The 20,834-nt window shown below is 36.0% G+C and overlaps 1 protein-coding gene across 11 annotated transcripts in view; it reads left to right on the plus strand.

Moving 5' to 3' along the window:
- NBEA (neurobeachin) overlaps positions 1-20,834 on the plus strand; it is a 689,522-nt gene that overhangs the window by 308,701 nt on the left and 359,987 nt on the right. The gene's annotated exons all lie outside the window — the stretch shown is intronic.

Raw genomic sequence — 20,834 nt, forward strand, 5'->3', positions numbered from 1 at the left:
TTTTTAGAAATGTTGGTTAAATATAAAGTCCTGCATAAAGTTTGTCTCCCTGTTGACAAATAGGGAGAAAAGGGCAGTGGCATAATGGTTTGAAAGAAAAGGGTCTAAGATATTTAGTGTGATTTCCTCTTTTTTGTCATGATAGAATAACAGTTATTGAGTGGATTGCGCCCTCCAAATGTAGCCACTAGAAAATTGGACAAAATCTATAAACCAACAGTTTTTTAGATCTTGGACAGGAGGCCAATGCGAACTATAATCCCTGAGAAAAATGGAAATAATTTCATTGGATTCAATGATCTCCCTGACATTTTGCCTGGAGGCACATTCTAGAGTGTTGTAAAAGAAAGGGAATCTGAAGTAAAAGCAATCTTGCTGATCTGAAGAGATGATGATTGAAGGACAGGAAGTTGTGCAGCAGAGTTTCCTAGAGGAGGTTAGCTCTGCAGTAAAATAGTTCCAGAACCTTGTGTATGGGCCCCTTGAATCTTTGCTGAATACCAAACAGCACATATATAGAAAGCAATTCCACGAAACCTGGCAAAATATGACCAAGGGGCTTCGAAGTGAATAATTTCCTTAACTCACAGAAGAGAGAGCACTGTTCTAGCTCCGCCCAGCCAGAGTGGTGAGTCCTCACAGATTATTGGGGGCAGTGAGGAGAGAGTTCAGAAACGTTAGTAGTAGAGTTAAATTATTTTTACAGCACAAGATACTCTAGTGTAGATCCACCCCTAAAAAACCCAAACTTAAAAGGGAGCCTCTATAGAATCAAATTGATCCGCCAGTAATTTAACTGTCGAAACAAAGCCTAACCCACTTTAAAGGAACAGAGCAAACTATAACCACTGAACAATGCAATAATTGCAGTTCCCAGCATCTGAATAAGATTACTAGACATAAAATGAAGCAGTGAAGTATAGCACAAAACCAGAAGGAATATCATTTGATAAAAATGACAGAGATGATGAGTTTAAAAGAATTACCAGCTTTCCTAAAGATGTATAGGTATTTAAAGGAAAACAAGAATACAGAGTGGAGAGAAATGAACAATATAAAACAATGGAGCCCTGAGAAATTAAAAAGCCAAGTGAAAAGTTCATTTAATGGATTTACAGCTTATTGTACACTAAGACTATAACAGTGAATTGCAAGATATAGAATAGTATCTTCCCAAACTGAAGCAAAAACAAAAAACAAGTAAACAAACAAAAGAGACTAAATACATAAAAAGGGAACAGAGCCACAGGAGCCTATGAGATAAATCAATTAGTTAAATATAGTTGGAATTGGGGTCTAAGAAGGAGGGTGTTAAAACTGTATATATTTTTGAAGAAATAAGAGTCAAATAATTTGAAAACTGTAAATCCTAAAATTCCAGGAATTTAGCTAATTCCAAGCAGAAGCAACACAAAGAAAAATATATGATGCAACATCATAATTAAAGTATTCAAAACTATCATTCAGAAGAAAATTTTAAAAAGTCATCAATGGAGAAACGGGAACCCTCTTGCACTGTTGGTGGGAATGCAAATTGGTGCAGCCACTCTGGAAAACAGTGTGGAGGTTCCTCAGAAAATTAAAAATAGACCTACCCTATGACCCAGCAATAGCACTGCTAGGAATTTACCCAAGGGATACAGGAGTACTGATGCATAGGGGCACTTGTGCCCCAATGTTTATAGCAGCACTCTCAACAATAGACAAATTCTGGAAACAGCCTAAATGTCCATCAACTGATAAATGGATAAAGAAATTGTGGTTTATATACACAATGGAGTACTACATGGCAATGAGAAAGAATGAAATATGGCCCTTTGTAGCAACGTGGATGGAACTGGAGAGTGTGATGCTAAGTGAAATAAGCCATACAGAGAAAGACAGATACCCTATGTGTTCACTCTTATGTGGATCCTGAGAAACTTAACAGAAACCCATGGGGAGGGGAAGAAAAAAAAAAAGAGGTCAGAGTGGGAGAGAGCCAAAGCATAAGAGACTGTTAAAAACTGAGAACAAACTGAGGGTTGATGGGGGGTGGGAGGGAGGGGAGGGTGGGTGATGGGTATCGAGGAGGGCACCTTTTGGGATGAGCACTGTGTGTTGTATGGAAACCAATTTGACAATAAATTTCATATATTGAAAAAAAAAACAGTCATCAACACTAAGTAAACCAACAGCTGATTGAAAAGTCACTTGAACAGACACGTCACCAGTAGCAATATTAGGATGTCAAATAAGCACATAAAAAGATGGTCAATATCATTAGTAGGTAAATGCAAATTAAAACCACAGTGAGTCAGCACTACATACATATGAAGAGTGCTTAAAATAAAAAAATAATGGTAATACCAAGTGCTGAGGAGAATTTGTAGCAACTGTTGCTCTCATGGCTTTGAGAATACAAAATGGTGGCCACTGAGGAAAATGGTTTGGAAGGTCTCTTACTAAATTTAATATTTACTTACCATATGAGCCATTAATCTCATTTCTTGATATTTTCCTTAGGTAAATGAAAACCTATTTTCACACAAAAACCTTTACACAGATATAGCAGCTTTATTTAGACAAAAGCTGAAAAACTCAAATGTCCTTCCGTGGGTAAAACTAAACCACGGTGCATAAAGCAATGGAATACGACCGAACAGAAAAAAAGGAGCAAACTATTGATAAACCTTACTACTTGGATGAGTTCCAGAGACATTATTGTGTAAGACAACTTCATCTCAAAGGGTTGTGTATTTTATGTTCCCATTGTTTTTTGGACAGTCTCAAAAAGACAAAACTGTAGTGATGGAAAACAGACCAGCAGTGGCCAGGGATGATGGGTAGGAAGAGAATGTAGCTGCAAAGGAATAGTGCAAGGGAATTCTTGGGGGTGATGAAACCATTCTGTGTTCCTATTGTGGTGGCCATACATAAATTAATACATGTGTTAAATCTTATAGAAATTTACACACAGAGTGAAAAAAGCCATTTTACTGTGTGGCGATTTAAAATTTAAATTAAAAATTTAAAGAGTTCCCAGAGGAAAAACACATTTCTTACAAAAATAAAAATTATTAACGACACTTAGTCAGAAATTATGCAAACCAGAAGAGATAGTGGAACATCATTAAAGTGCTGATAGAAAAGACTTCCAATCTGGAATTCCCTATCCAATGAAAATATTCTTCAAAACTGAAGAGGAAAGAAAGACTTTTTCAGACAACCCAAGATAAGATTCATTGCCAGCACATCTGTGCTGTGAGAATTGTCAAAAGAAATTTTTCAAGCAGAGTTAAAGATACCAGATGGAAACTTAGACACACACAAAGGAGAATGCAGGAAATATGTGGATAGATAAAAAATTTCTTCTCATTTTTAATTGGTGCAGAAAAGGCATTTGTTAAAATTCAACACCCATTTATGCTAAAAATCTCTAAGAAAATTAGATCCCAAAGGGAACAAACTTAGCCTAAAATTGCTATCTATAAAAGAACAACTGATGTTATACGTAATACTCAGAAACCAAATGAGATTGAGAAGCAGTGAAAGATTTTGCCTTTCTCACTCATTTTAACCACTGTAACATTTTACTGAAGTATGTAAATACTACAGTAAGGCAAGAAATTAAAACACATAGAGATTGGAGGAAGTAAAAGTATTTTTAATTGCAGGTGAAATGATTGTGTATATAAAAAATCCTACAGACCTCATACATTGCTGATTGAGAACATAAAATGGTTCAAGTTTGGAAAACAGTTTGGCAGTGTTTTATAGTTAAACATTCAATTAAAATTTGACCCAGCAATTCCACTTACAGTTATTATTCAAGAGTGATGCAAACATATGTCAACATACATAAAATTTCATAGCAGCATTCGTAACAACCACAAACTGGAAACAACTATATTCATCAAAAAGTAATTAAACAAATGCTTGTTTGTCCATATGATAGATTACTACTCAAGAATAATAAAAAAGTATATATTGGGGCTCCTGGGTGGCCCAGTCGGTTAAGCTTCTGACTTCAGCTCAGGTCATGATCTCCTGGTTTGTGGGTTCGAACCCTGCGTCAGGCTTCTTGCTGGCAGCTCAGAGCCTGGACCCTGCTTCAGATTCTGTGTCTCCTCCTCTTTCTGCCCCTCCCATGCTCATGCTCTGTCTCTGTCTCTCAATAAATAAGCATTAAAAATTTTTAAAAAGAATTAAATTAACTACTGATACTTATAGAAAAATCCATGAATTTCAGAAATATTGTGCAAGAGCAGCCTGGCTCAAATGAGTTCATATTGAATGATTTCATTTTTATGACATACTGGAAAAGAACACTTCTTTTTTATACTGTAGAAGGCAGGAAAGTGGTTGCCTGAGGTTAAGGGTGTAGAGAGGACTGAGAATAGGCACAAAGGAATTTGAAGGGGAGTAGATTATACTGGTAACCACATGGACATATAAATTTATCCTAACTCAAAGAAGTATACATTCAGAATGGTTATATTGTATTTTATGTAAACGATCCTTCAGTAAAGTTGAATTAAACTTAGTTATTGACTATGGGGGATGCATATTTATTCTTAATACATGGATGTGGTAAATACTCTATAGACGTGAAGAGAAAGTCTGAAATCAGAGTCATTGATTTCATAAATCACCTTTGGTTACCTCGGCGACATTTCAGAAGAGTTGTGGGAACAGATACAAGCATTGTAGAATGCCAGAGTGTTTGGCAAAGAAACTAAATGTAGACCAGTCATTGGAAAAGTCTGATGATGAGAAAAAAGAGTAAAGTTTAATAGAGGTTCATGTGACTACTGAGGATTTTATTCATGGTGGAGAAACCTGTGCCTGTAAGGAGAGAGAAAGGAAAAAAAATCCTTTTGGAGATGTAAAAATGAAGATGCTTGATAGGGATAAGAGACATTAATGCAGAAAGGACATCAAGAGGGGCTCAGGCCAAATAGAGAAGTGTGCTCTGGGAGGGAAGGGTCACCTCGAAACTTAAAGGATAACTTATAGGATAGGAATAGACATAGGTTGAGGGAAACGTACCTGGAATTTTTTGCATCTGATTGTTTAGTTAACTTACCTTTAAAGTTGTGCTAATATAGTTTTAGTTGATGCTGGGTTCAAAGGAATAGTTCCTTTTGAATTGGACCTAATATGAGGAGCGTCTTGTTTTAATTTCTTTTGTCCTTACAAATAGGTAGAAATTAAATTGTCCAAAAAATAACACTAATATTTACTAAATGTAGATGTTAACAAAGGTTTTTCATCATAGGTAACTTCTCACATGAAAATAATACCCTCTAAAAGTAGAAATCATATTCTTATAAATAAAACATCTCAAACTGCACAATGTAGTGTTTCAATGTGGAAATCTTTTTTTAGCCAAAAAAGATATTAACACCAAAAAAAGACACAATTTGTCAAGAATGATTTTTGCTAAAGCCTTCAAACAAATATTAGTTTTTCATTCACTAAAATTGTTTCACTCTTTATATACTCATTGACTAGCTGAGCTAGAACTATATTCCAACACTCTAGTATAAAAGTAAGTATTGATGAGAAGTCAGATAAGCTGTATTTACTAAAGAGGTTACCTAAGAAATATAGTCAGAGGTAACGCATCATCTCCTACTCTCCCAGGAGAGAAATTCAGCGTAAGGTATACAGGAATGCATCTTCTTCACAGAGACAGGAAATATGACTAACAACATACAAATCCCTAGTAGACCAAGAGCAGTGATCTAAAAGTCATAGATGGCATAGCTGAACTGTTAAAGGAATAACTGAATACAAAGAATTTGCCATCAGTGGCAGACAGATTTATCCCTTAAGAAATGGATCATTGGAGCACCTGGGTGGCTCAGTCGGTTAAGTGTCTGACTCGGGTTTTGGCTCAGGTCATGATCTCACAGTTCATGGGTTTGAGCCCCACATCAGGCTCTGAGCTGATGGTGCGGAGCCTGTTTGCGATTCTCTCTCCTTCTCTCTCTCTCTCTCTCTCTCTCAAAAATAAACTTTAAAAAAAGAAATGGATTATCTACTTTGATAAAGTGATTGGAAAATATTTTTACTTTACAAAATAATAGAATATAGTACCTGTATCATATATTACCTGATTAACTTAATTTAGAAAGGGAAAGAGTTTCTCTTCTGTTCTAGTAAAGTATTCACATAATTTTTCATGCAAATTAGGACAATTGCAAAAGAGAAAGAGTCCATATTTAAAATTACACCCAGGCAACTGTTATGAGCTTTAAAAACCAGGATATATGGATGCTCAAAATACAGTTAATGCTATGAAGACAAGGCTATGTACTCAGTGAAACAAAAGACATTGAATAACAAGTCCTTTTTTGGAGGGTACCAATGGAATTTATATTGAGACAAAGTGTTTTTACAATGTGAAAAAATTGCCTGCATACTGATTTAGATATAATATTTACATGTATAATAAACTACATGAGATCTTCCAGAAACTAGTCTTGAAATCAGTATAGGCTTTTATTATTTTACCCTCTGAGATATTATGCACTTTAGATAAATATGTAAACAATTGGGGAAGAAAAACTAAATTGGAAAATTTAAAAGAGGAAACATATTGCTGAGCAGTTCTATCATAGTGGTTATATTTTCTACTATTTCAAAACTATTTTTATAGTTTTATTATGGACATAATGTCATTCTAAAATAAGAATAGTTTATAGTATTAATCCTTAGTTTATTTAGTACTCGTTGGCTGCCTCTGTCCACATTGCTGTAGGAAAAATCCAGATTTTTTAATTGAATTCTGATTATTTTAGAGTATAAAATGTTACAAACTTGGGCAGCTGGGTGGCTCAGTTGGCTAAGCGTCTGACTATTGGTTTTGGCTCAGGCCATGATCTCATGGTTTTCTGAGTTCAAATCCCGCATTGGGCTCTGTGCTCGCAGCACAGAGCCTGCTTGGGATTCTGTGTCTCCCTCTCTCTCTGTCCCTTCCCCATTTGTACTGTCACTGTATCTCTCAAAATAAGTACATAAACTTTAAAAAAAAGTTACAAATTTTAATTTTGTAGTACTAGTTTACATATTTTGAAAGTTGAGAATATTGTATACTTTTCCCTTCTGTTTTAATAGATTCGTGCGAAGCATGCACTCTCATCAAAGGGAAAGCACAGCATGTCTGGCCCCAGGTGGCCCCAGGTGGCAGGACTGGACGAGGATGTTGGGAGATAACTATATGCAAAATTTCAGTTATGTTAAATTCCTACATAAGAACAACTGACTATTATTGTAAATAATGGTTCAACAGCATCTGATAATAGTGGTAAAAGGGCAGGGACAAAGTATTTGCCGCATATAAATATCCTCGTGTGCCAGTTGGTAGAGTGACTGATCCAAAACAGAAGCCAATTTATGGATTTTTTAATGTAATCCTTTAATTTCAGTTAATTATAGAAGCAACACGTATTAAGCTTTACATGCACTTCAGTGATTCTTTGTATATATATTTAGCAGATAAATTAGAACTGCCCCTTGGTGTTTATATGTTTGCATACTACAGCTCCAGAATTTAATGAAATCGATGTATTTCTAGTCATTGAAGAATATGAGGGATTCTGAAGTCTTTCCGGAATTGAATTCTTGTTTAATGATCATGAAACACTTCATTTACTTGTACTTGCCTGGCTAACTCCTTTAGATCCTGTGCCATTGACTTCATCTCAGAAGACTACCTGATACTCTAGACTAAGTTAGGTTCCTTTGTTATAACCTTTGGTAACACAGTATACTTTTTCTTCAGAGCATGTATCAAAATTATAGTAAGTCACCTACCTATGTGTAAAACTTGGTAATGTTTTTATCACCTACCAGACCAGACTCCACAAGGTCTCCAGGACCTGCCAGAGTACCCCCCAAAATACTTGTGGATAGATAAGTGGATGATAGAACAAATGAGTGTGTTCTATCATCAAATAGATTTCAGTAATTAGTCTTAATAATAGAAGAGAAGGGTATAATTTCACTTCATACAAGCAAAAAGCAAAAATTTCTGGACTACCTTATTAACAACATTGTCTGAGGATTTTATGAGTGATGGTGATAGTAACCAATTTTTAATAGTGCACATGAAATAATATATTTCAGTATCACACTTGAAGTTTTACTTGTATTCTAAAAAGCTGATATTTATCTTGATATTGCTCTATTCCCAACTATATTCCTAAAACAAAAGTTAGTAAAATAATAGTACAATACACACAAAAATACACCATGGATGACATTTGGTCAGGTTTAAACCTGATGGAGAAACCAGGGCCAGAAAAGCACATATTTGTTCATGACTACTGTTGAAATTTGTGGAAAGGCAATGGCATTGACTTTGCCAAATACACATATTCTACGGTAACAAACAAACAAACAGCTAGGTCCCAGTCATCCTTGGAAGAATTCTGAACAGGGAGGGACTAAATTAAAATATGACTAAGAAACAATCTATTGAATTCCCGAAGGCCAAAAGAACAAAAAAATTTTATGGAAAAAAAAAGCAATGCTTAAATTAAGGTCCAATGTGAACAAGGAAATATTTAAAACAGCACAATTGAAAGACGTTTCAAATCAGATAAAGAATATTAAAGTAGAAAGAAACCCTGGTTTCCCTTTCTCTACATGCCTATTTTATCCTTATGAATTTGGCATGTACTTAACGAATACAGTGCAACATAACTGGCCATTTTGTGGCCAAAACTAATCCCTTCAAAAACAATTCCCAACCTTTACTGGGCCCATCATAAAACTGAAACACTTAAGGGCTACAAGTTAAAGCCCGGTGAACTCACAGGAACAGGTTCTGTAAATGATTTTAATCTTTATACTGTCACCAAATACTGCCTGTCAGTTTTCCCACTTTTCATTCTTGTTTTCAAGTATGGAATGAAATAGAAATCTAATGCCTAAATAACTGACCAAGAATCCACACTTTTTCGTATCATTTCCTTTTCCACTGTCATACATCTACTTCCCCTTGTTCTCAGGTTAGCCCAGTAGGGCATGAAGGACTTAGAACCACGGATAGTCAAGCCAGAAAGAACTATTAATGCCCTTTATTGCAGGAGTCAAGCAACTTTTTTTGATAGGAGGCCAAAAATAAGTACTTTAGGATTTTCAGCCATTCAGTCCCCGTCATAGTTTCTCAGTTTTGTCATTGTATTGAGGAATGTTGCCACAGATAATATGTCAAGGAATGAACTTGGCTATGTTCCAATAAAACTTTATTTGTGAACAGTGAATTGTGATTATACAAACTTAAGTGTCACAAAATATTTTTATTTCTCTTTTTTCCCCAACCATTTCATAAAGTAAGAGCCATTCTTAGCTTGCGGCCATATAAACACAGGAGAGAGTCCCAACTCTAGTGACATTCAGACTGTAGACTGTGACCCATTAATAGTATGGTGTAATCAGTAAAGCACATCTTGATGGTATTTTTGTAATGGCATGTCATGACATAGCATAACATTGATGAGAGCATAGAACACAGGGAGTGGAAGTGTGGTTTTGTGAAACATTTGTTTCAGTTATATATACTGGATCATGAAGTAAAATGTACTACTTTAGATTGTAAGTTTTAAAAGTTTCAAAATAATTGAAATATGGTTTACCAGCAAAGAATTTTAGTATCAAGAAAGGCAAGTGTCTTAGCTGAAGTTTACCTAGCTATTTAGATTGTCCACTAAAACCACATCTTCACATTTTTAGTCCAGGGCTGCTTTGACTTAATTAAAAGCTTGATTCGGATTAAAGGATTCTGTAATGCTGATAAAATGGGTTTAATCCCAATGTTAAAATATTTAGAAGTATAAGAACTAACTGGTTTGTTACTAGCATTCAGATAATTAGTAGCATCCACGTACATGGTGTTTGAAACACCAGTACAACCAAAGGGAACACAAAAAGCACACTTTTTCCTAGTCCATAACCTCCGCTGTCCAGATTTGTTGTGCCAGGTCTCTAGTTTCTGATACTGAGGTCAGGCTCAGGGCACATCAGCCTTGACCCTCATCCTCCAGTCTGTACTTCTCAGATATCAAAACACAGTTTTCCACATTACAGACGCCCCTTAATTAACTGAAGTTACTGCAATTTAGGTAGGCTCTGGATCACAAGAAAAACAAGCCCTTTCCACAGTAACTCTTTCCCCGGGAACCTCTTCATTTTACCAAGTGAGCATCTTGGGTTTCCTGTAACTTTTTCCCAGACTTCACCTCATACAGTCCTAGTATTCTTTCAACTAAATGGACTGCATTTCACTATGCCCAAATTTATAAATTTACTGTTTGTAAATTTAAAAATTTACTGTTTCTGGTCCCATTATCGCCAAGGACAGTAAGATAGTGATTTCATCTTTAATGTTTCTACTATACAGTAATAGAACCCAAGATGGTGTAAGTTATGCCATGCATGGTGAGATTTTGATCAACTTCATGTTATTTTTTTGTTTCAGCTATTCATAAGCCATGTGAACATTTCCTAGAAGATTAAGCTTATCCCTTTGTGTCTCCTTCGAAGCTATTTTCCTGTGTAACTTCTTTGTCTTCACTGCTTTCCTTTGTATATACACTGCCCCTCCATGTAGTATCAGTGCTTTTAATCTATTTTTGCTTGGTATCCAGCTCACAAAATTTACTGGCTTGTATATAAAATAAAGTCTAATGTGTGTAATAGAATCCACGAAAGCTACAATTTAGACTTGTGATCAGTTTTAACTGCTAGGGGATGATTTTCTCCTTTTTCTCCATCATATGGAACTATGACCTATAATGCATGATCTACGTGCTTTCACCCATGCCTAAAATGTTCTTCTTTCCATACTCAATAGGGTTGTTCTAATTACACTAAATCCAGCCAAAGACAGTTTTCTCTGAGGATATTATTTTCAGTTTGAAACTAATTCCTTAAAAAGTTTAGGCAGGTAATTTTAAAAAGCTTTACTTTGGGACGTTTAAGCCAGAAAATATTCTTGTATTAAATGTGTTTTCTATTTACATACTTGTTTTGGTATAGAGAGACATCTCAGGGGTGGATACACTGATGAGAGTCGAGGAAGTTACTCATATCAGATTCTGTTTCACAAATTGAATAATACCATTTGTGACTGCTGATCTTGGAGTGATCTCTAGTTATTTTTTCTAAGAAATTAATAACTGCACGTTACTTCAAATTAAATATTTCCTGTTGTTATTTCCACCATATTTTTGTAATCACAATAGGAATACCTTAACAACATTATGTATCTTGCTTACCAAGTCAACATCCTGTAACGGTTCTGAGATAACTCTTGGTCTCTTCACATTAAATAGATTTATCAGCATGCAACTTCTGTTAGAATGTAGGCTTCTGAAATACATGAAACATATCTGTTTCGTATTTCTGCTTGGCATATAGTAAGTGTGGAATACTGAATCATTGAAAGTCTTTAACTCTTGGAAATTACTAGCTCTTTACTTTTTCACAGACATTTTTGTGGTTGTTTATTTGATTCCATTTTGTTGATTTCCTTGTTTATACTGTTTCAAAAGATAATTGATATTTGTAATAGTTCTATTATTGTAAGAAAGATTGGAAGAAATAAAAGCAACATTTGCATTTAGTTTATAAGTAGGTCAAATATTTATACTTGAAGTGTTATTTTTTAATTGCTGAGCAATCCACATGCTGATTTCTTTACTGCATCATTATTGGATTGTATTCTGGTATATGACTATATAATTTGACTCTAAGACATCACTCTGAGTTACGGATATGTGAGTTTGATTGATGTAGACAAAATAATCTTGTTAATTCAATGAGCTATACTTTTTTTTGTTTATATATAGTGCATGGTATATATTCCCAATAAATTATTGCTTGCATGGAATCACATGCTTATAAATAATTTCTGTAACTTTTGAGAGTATCTTCAATGTTGTAAAAAATTTAAGGAACTTTCAGGGTGCCTGGGTGGCTCAGTCTGACTTTGGCTCGGGTCATGATCTCATGGTTTGTGAGTTCAAGCCCCCCATCAGGCTCTGCTCTGACAGGGAAGAGCCTTCTTGATATTTTCTCTCTTCCTTTCCTTCTGCCCCTCCCCCATTCTCATTCTCTCTCTCTCTCTCTCTCTCTCTCTCTCTCTCTCTCTCTCTCTCAGAATAAATAAACTTGGAAAAAAAAAATAAGGAACTTCCAAGTTCTTCCAGGTCCCAAGAGCTTCTTCTTTTATTACTAAGAATGAATAGAACTGGATTAGTTATTTATCTCTATTTAATATTATGCCCTAAATGCAGAATTCAGTAATGAAAATGAGCTTGGGTCAAAATAGAAAATTTGTTGCTTTGAGCACAGATCAGGAACTTTGTGAAGGCCTTATTTATTTCCTCAGAGTACTTAAGCAATTTAAGCCTATAATTATTGGATAAAGTTTATGCACTTTTGAAAATAAGTGAGGTTCATCTGACTGATGCAGCCAATGTGGGACTTGAACTCATGAACCATGAGATCATGACCTGAGCTGAAAGCAAGAGTCTGATGTTTAACTGACTGAGCCACCCGGGAGCCCCCAGTTTCTCACTTTTAGAAAGCTGTGACATTTGGGGGCACCTGAGTGGCTCAGTTGGTTAAGCATCTGACTCTTGCTTTTTGCTTAGGTCATGATCTCACAGTCCCTGGATTTGAGCCCCATATAGGCTCTGTGCTGACAGCATGGAAGCTGCTTGGGATTTCTCGCTCTCTCTCTCTCTCTCTCTCTCTCTCTCTGACCCTTCCCTGTTCTCTCTCTCTCTTTCAAATTAAATAAACATTTAAAAATAAATAACTAAAGGGGCATGTGGATGGCTTAGTTGGTTAAGTGTCTGACCTTGGTTCAGGTCATGATCTCACTGCTCATGAGTTCGAGCCCCACATCAGGTTGTGGGCTGACAGCTCAGAGCCTGGAGCCTGCTTCAGGTTCTGTATCTCCCTCTCTGTACCCCTCCCCAACTCATACTGTGTCTCTCTCTCTCTCTCTCTCTCAACAATAAATAAACGTTTAAAAAATCCATTAAAAAAATGAAGCATTATGGGGCACCTGGGTGGCTCAATCAGTTGAGCATCCGACTTCGGCCCAGGTCATGAACTTGCGGTTCTTGAGTTCGAGTCCCGAGTCGGGCTCTGTGCTGACAGCTCAGAGCCTGGAGCTTCCTTCATACTCTGTGTCTCCCTTTCCCTCTCTGCCCCTCCACCGCTTGCACTCTGTCTCTCAAAAATAAAAAATAAAGATAAAAAATTAAAAAAAAAAAATAAATAACTAAATACAAAGCTGTCCCATTTTTACAATTTTACTAAATGCCTAAAATGCTTTATTCAAAACCTTAGACCAGATGTGTCTTGTACTGCAGATATCTTGTGATTTAAGAAAGGTAAGGGGCACCTGGGTGGCTCAGTTGGTTAAGTGTCCAACTCTTGATTTTTAGCTCAGGTCATGACATCACGGTCTGTGGGTTCGAACCCCACTTCTGGCTCCGTGCTGACAGTGTGAAGCTTGCTTGATATTCTCTCTTCCTCTCTCTGTCTCTCGGTCCCTCCCCTGATCACTCTCTCTTTCTCTCAAAATAAATAAATAAACTTAATAATTTTTTTTAAAAAATAAAGGTAATAGGTACCTATATGTATTATTTCATAGCATCTTCAGGAGAGTATGGGGTAGCTCGTTAATCAAGCACATTAATGTGTCTGCAGTGATACATAAGGATGTTCACACTAAGTGGAATAAAGATTGTGAATAGCGCCAACACTATTTAGATGAAATTATGCTGATAATTAAGTTTGCAACAATCTTACAAGAAAGCTGCTTTTCAAAGCTGCTTGGATTTTAAATTATAAAGCATCATAGATATATAATCGAAAATAATTATCCCCGCAGTTTAAAAAATCTATAGATGTATGCATGCGCATATGTAAGTGTTCTCTCTCTTCTTTACACACAGACATACACACATGCACATGTACACACACACACCTTGTGATGAGTAAATAGATTTTTTGGAAGACAGCCAAGCCCATTTGTTTTATGTGTTATGTGGCTGTTTTTGCTCTGCGGCAGAGTTGAGTAGTTGTAACAAAATTTATGGCTGCCACCAAAGCCTAAAATAGGTTACCTGTGCCTTTATAGAAAAAGTTTGCTGACCCCTGATATATAGAGAATTCAGTTTTGTTCCTATTCTAAAGACATTAAGACTGCCATAAGTTGCTGGCATCTTAGTTTTCAGTGAACTGAAGTAAATTAGTGAATGAATGAACTCTCACTGTCTCTACAGTATTTTGAGGTGTTTTTTTTTTTCAGTTGAAATGTATAATCTAAAAGTAAACTGTAATAGTTTAATTACACTTAAAAAGCTTTTACTTAGAAAATGAACTTAGGGGCGCCTGGGTGGCGCAGTCGGTTAAGCGTCTGACTTCAGCCAGGTCACGATCTCGCGGTCCGTGAGTTCGAGCCCCGCGTCAGGCTCTGGGCTGATGGCTCAGAGCCTGGAGCCTGTTTCCGATTCTGTGTCTCCCTCTCTCTCTGCCCCTCCCCCGTTCATGCTCTGTCTCTCTCTGTCCCAAAAATAAATAAACGTTGAAAAAAAAAAATGAACTTAATGTTATTTTAGTTTCTGGAAGGTAATATTATAATTGTTTCCATTTGTAATGCAGTTTTAAATTAAAATCTTTGAAATAACATGAAATCTTGAAACATGAAAGCAGTAATATTACATATACACATATTAATATTAGTTGTAGAAATAATAATTAATATTCAAGCCATCATCATTATTGCAAAGGATGTTTAATATTAAGTTTTTTATTTGGTTTTGGTGTTTTGGTTTTAAATGAGAAAGTCACACAAATTACCTCCTTTGCTAATTTTTAAGTTTTGGCCTTAATAAGTTCAGATGACTTACATGGTAAAGCTGGAAGTTTTTACATACAGGGGCATACCACAGTGATGAAATAGAAAAACAAATTTCATATTGCAGATAAGAAAGTAAAAGATTGGTAAACCAAAAAAGGAAATTGTTATTATACTGATAGAGATGTGTAAACATTGCAGAGGTCATAAATGATAGACACAGATATACATATGGTGTATATAGAGTATAGTGTATTTTAGAATGCTTTAGAAAGCATTTGGTTTGGAAGCCAAAAAAGGACATTGCTATTATGCTGATAGAGATGTGTAAGCGTTGCAACAGACATAAATGATAGACACAGATATGCATATGGTATATACAGTGTATACTGTATTTTAGAATGCTTCATAATACACTGTGAAAACTGCATGGAACAGAGACTTTCAAAGAAATTAGCAGCTGTGGACCACTGAAGCTAAAACAAGTGAAGCATAGCGAGCCTATTCAATTCCTTTCAAGGTCTGTAGTTTTTATTCAACATTTGTTACTAAAATGAAACTATTTCAACCATTTCAGTGTCCCTCAATCTCTACTAATTTTGGAATTTAAGAAAGTTAAAATCATTAGAAAGTTATTTAAAAACTAAATAGTCCTGGGAAGACTTGATTTTTAAAATTCAAATTATCAGAATAGTCATGTCTGTTAGATGGAAAATTAATTTGGATATTTTATTATGAGGAGAAATAGAAAGCTAGATTTTAAAACTACTGGTAGGAACTCTTCTAAAAATTACACAATTATGTTTTCTTTAACACCACGCTCTCTGCCTGACTTCTTTATATCTGGTTTGTCAGAGTTAGAACATCTATACTTAAAAAACATACACTCCTAAGACTCAACATTAATTTTTTGCCTATATTTCTAATTTTGTCCAGGATGAAACTCGGCACTTTCTTTCCACATATCTGCTGCTTCATTTGTTGTCTGTAGCTCAGGTAAAGTCTTCACCACTCACACTTTCATTGCTCCTGTACCCTGCTGTTTAACCTCCTACCCTATTGTCTGAAATACTGTCTCGTCTCATTCCAAAATGACTTTCACATCTGCCTCTATTTGCTTTGTCACTGCCTTCAGCTCAGGCTCACATTGTCTTGACTGGACTCTACAGTTGTGGATTTCTGCCTCTACCACTTACAGAAAGGGATCTTCCCAAAATAGATGGTATTCTGTCTTCCCTCTGCTTAGAATCCTTCAGGGGCTCCCTGTTGACACTAGGAATACATACCATATATGGTCCTGCTTCCTCAATCTCTCTCTCTCTCTCTCTCTCTCTCTCTCAATCTGTCTTCATTTCCACTTGCTGCCTTCCATCCTTTGCACAAGGCAACATAATACTCCAACCCCATTTTACTATCTATTTTTTGTTTCTTTATACCTCTAATATTTCTGTCGCCTCAGATGACTTTCCCTTCTTTCCTTTTTTTTGCCTAGATAAGCATGACATCTTCCAAATGACATAGTGCATGCCCTGTAAATTCTCAGCACAGTTGCTCACTACCTTTCTGTGCTTCTAACACTTTGTACTTTCTGTCTACCTCCTAGGATTCTGTACATGATTATTTGTATATAAAATCTGTGCCACTTTCCTTACTTCTTTTTATACTTAGTACTTGACATGGTTATTTGACACATTAGACATTAAGCTCAATAAATGCTTTTTGAATGAATTGGGCTCTTGTCCCTTCCAAAATACTCTTATTTTTTTTTCTCCAAATCTCATGTTTTTTTCCTCTATCATCTATAGCAGTTACTCAGTGAATGATGGTTTCCAGATTTATTCATTAATTGGTATTTATTGGGAGCATACTCAGAGCACTGCCTTAGTCATAGATGCCTGTAGGTCTCCTCTCTTGGTAGAGGACCCTTGCTGCAGGAACACTGATACCGCTTAAAAGATGAGTCCCACCTTTGAGTGTGATTCCTTGCTGGGAGTGTGGTTCCTTGCTTATCACTGTAAGGCTTCACACCCCTTACCTCCCACTGTGAGGAACATCCTACCAGAGAGAGAATTTCTTCATACTATTCTGAAGCTAAGGGTTCTTTTAATTTGATCTAATTCTACAGATACATGAAATCAGACTCATAGATTGACGCAGAAGAGTCTGACAGCTCTGTATTAAAACAGCATCACTGTACCTTTCAGTATTCCTTGAGTTAAAGAAAGATAGCTTTCTCCCAAAGGTCAAACTTTTAACTTTCCATTCATCTTACATTTTAATGGGGTTTGGTGGGGTTTTTTGCTTTGTTTTGTTTTGTTTTGTTATGTTTTGTTGTTTATGGTAGGGAAGTGGAGTTCTGAAACTAAAGCTGACTTCTAACCCCTAATAAGTGGGAACCCAAAAGAACTGCCAGTATTTTGGATGGTGGTCTACTCAGATCTTTTCATTCTTTACTTCCTGCATCTGGGCCACCTCAAATTTGTCCATCCAATTAATCTTCTCAAGTGCTTCTATGTTAGCCACTCAGCTGACTTTATCTTTCAACAGTATAGTTCACAATATATTCAAAAGCTATTCCTAGACAGTTTTCTTCACTGTTGAGTATCTCCTTTACATACATATTTATTTTCTTCACTCCAGGTGTTAATTTTATACTGGTAACTTGTATGGTATACAGTATTGGATTAGTAATTCTAGTCAGAATATTCTGGTGAATGTATATTTGCTGGTGAAAATAGTCTGGTAACTGGCCAATACTTCTAACTAGATTTTTGTTGGAGAGGCGCATGTGTACAGCTCTTTTGGGGGCTACCTCCCTGAGAGGGTGGGAAAAGTGATCAGAGAATTGGAATACATACCTTAGCCTTAGTAACATTTCCCCAATTTTGTATCTTACTCTACATTCTTTCTCTTTCAAAAACATTTGTAATTTTACTGCTTTAAATCTTTCCTTATGTTTGGGGGCACCTGGGTGGCTCAGTCAGTTAAGCATCTGACTTCGGCTCAGGTCATGATCTCACTGTGAGTTCGAGCCCCACGTCGGGCTCTGTGCTGACAGCTCGGAGCCTGGAGCCTGCTTCGGATTCTGTGTCTCACTCTCTCACTGCCCCTCCCCTGCTCACGCTTTGTCTCTCTCTGTCTCAAAAATAAATAAAACATTAAAAAAATAAATAAATAACTCTTTATTTACGTTTGAATTTTACCCTAGGCCTCAGTCCCACTTTCAAATGCCTCCTATACTCTACTCATCCTCCCCCTAAGCAATAAAGGTCTTTCAGGTTTATTTTTGTTTCCTTTCCCCTCTGTGCTTTTGCTAGATATAATGCTTTTTCCCCCACGTCTGACTAACATATGCTGTCTTCTCCAAGAAAGCTGTCAAAATCATCCCAGTTGGAATCAACCATTATAACCTTTCTCATAGCCACATATTGCCATCCTAGTCATGTTTAATTATTTACGTAACTCTGCAGAAGACATTAAATTGGCTTTCAAGTTAGGTGACTTGAATTCAGATTTCAGCTCCACTACTTACTAAGGGAAACTCCTTGGGCCAGTCACTGAATCTTCATATTTTATCTATCATATGAGGTAATAATAACTAAATCAAAGAGTTGTTAAGAGAATCAGATGAGATAGCAAATATATAAAAAATGATTTGTAAGTGACAAAGCTCCTGGTAAGTGTTAGATAATCTTAGATGTGAATTAAAACCTTGGAGCATATGGGAAGGTATAGATAATGTCTTAATTCCTCAATGCTAACACTGTACTGTGCTCCTATGAGTAGATGCCAAATGAGTCGATTTGATTATGAATTTCTTGCCTGGTACAAAAAGGATAAAATCAACCTGTTTGAAATATACACTTATAAAATATCTGCCTTATGCTTATACAACCCGAGTTCTTTATGGCATCACTAGATAAATATGGCTTTCTTGAGCTTATGATTAAAGTTGTAAAAAACCATGTTTATTCCTACATCTTAAACTTTCAGGTATGGATGCTTTTTAATTTAGAAAGTGTGCAAGGATAGAGTGTCATCAGACATTGCTTGTATTTTTAGTATCTGTAATGAAAAACATTGGAGTTAGCCTATTTGTTATAGTAATACTAGAAATAGTTCCAACCAAAGTGATTGTATAGAATGGGAAGGCTGATAAGTTTTCCAGAATTGACTCTGCTTGTGTTCTCATTGTCAAAGTTGGATGTTTTCTTCTTTTAAAAGAGAATCCATTAGTTCCTTCTGCTCAAAACCAATTAGACAAAACACATTAATAAAGTTGTGAGGCTTTATGGAGTTGAAATCCCAATGGCCGTCCTGATTGCAAATTGCAGTGTGGCTATGCTGTTGATTTGTTGTTATGTCCTTTGAACAAGGCATTGATGGGACATTTTTTTATTTTTCCTTATGTCAGAATTTGTAAAAATTGTGAACATTCTTGTAACATAGAAGCCTTTTAGAAGTTCCTTTAAAGAATGAGTCTGAGGGGCGCCTGGGTGGCACAGTCGGTTAAGCGTCCGACTTCAGCCAGGTCACGATCTCGCGGTCCGTGAGTTCGAGCCCCGCGTCGGGCTCTGGGCTGATGGCTCAGAGCCTGGAGCCTGTTTCCGATTCTGTGTCTCCCTCTCTCTCTGCCCCTCCCCCGTTCATGCTCTGTCTCTCTCTGTCCCAAAAAATTAAAAAAAAAAAATGAGTCTGAGAAATTAATGCAATTGCATATTTTTCCTAATTTTTACTTTAAGTTGTTATGTATTTAAAAAAAATTATATGCAAAATAAATATATGGTGAATAATTCTTTTTATAGTTATCTTTTATATAGCCTGCAGTCTAAAATCTAAACTGATATGGAGTACATATCATAATTATGATTGTTTTGCTGTGCATAGTCCTTCGGCCTTTTACTTAGTTTTGTCAGAGTTTCAAATAGTTGAGTAGCCAACAGGTGATAAATGTCCCATTAATCTTTTTGACTCTCTAGCTCCTGAGCATGAGAATTGCTGATCAATTACAGCAATTGTCTCTTAAATGAGCTTTTCACATCTGCCTCTTATTTCATTAGTTAACTGTCTGCCCAAAGATCTGATAAGATGGAATACTAGTGCCTTTTTACAGCTTTTTCTGTCATGTGTACAATAAGGATAGTCTTGTTAGCAGAGTGGGCACAGAAGGGTATTTATCCACTACCTACAATAAATATACATGCTACAGCCTAGAAGGCATTTGAGACTGTTTATTGAAATCACCTTAAGAAGAAAAAGCTGGCTCCACCTCAACTTTCCATTTAGCAACAACTAATGTAAGACCATGGCATTTCCTACTATATACAATGCTTTTACAGATTACTTTTGTGCTCATATGAAAAGAAGAAACAAACCTATTAATTTTTTTAAAAAGCAAAAATATTTTAAAACCCTTTTTTTTTAATTAAGAAGCATCATGATTACGTACTCTCAACCCAAGATGGTTATTAATTCTTAGTTATATCTTCCTCTATTGCTGGCACTTTTAAAAAACTACCAATCATGATCTGCTTTCTAATTATATGTTATTCAGCAGTGATCCTTTTGATTGGGAAAAGTCTTGATGAATAATTCGTGTTTAAATTGTTTGTGGGAAGAATATTTTCCGGCCTGTAGAATGAGTATAGTAATAGTATGTAACAGAGTAAAAAATGAGAATTAAAGGGCTCCTGGGTGGCTCGGTCAGTTAAGCGTCCAACTCTTGATTTTGGCTCATGTCCTATCTCAGGTTCCTAGGATCAAGCCCCACAGCAGGCTCCATGCTGAAGGCAAAGAGCCTGTTTGGGATTCTCTCTCTGCCACTCCCCTGACTCATGCTCACATGTGCTCACTCTCTTTCTCTCAATAAGTAAACTTAAAAAATAAAAAAAAAAAAACATTAAAAAAAGAAATGAGAATTAAATGAGACTATGTATATAAGACACTTAACACAGTGCCCAGC

The sequence above is a fragment of the Leopardus geoffroyi genome, chromosome A1 (genome assembly GCF_018350155.1).
Source record: "Leopardus geoffroyi isolate Oge1 chromosome A1, O.geoffroyi_Oge1_pat1.0, whole genome shotgun sequence".
In the NCBI taxonomy this organism is placed as follows: Eukaryota; Metazoa; Chordata; class Mammalia; order Carnivora; family Felidae; genus Leopardus; species Leopardus geoffroyi.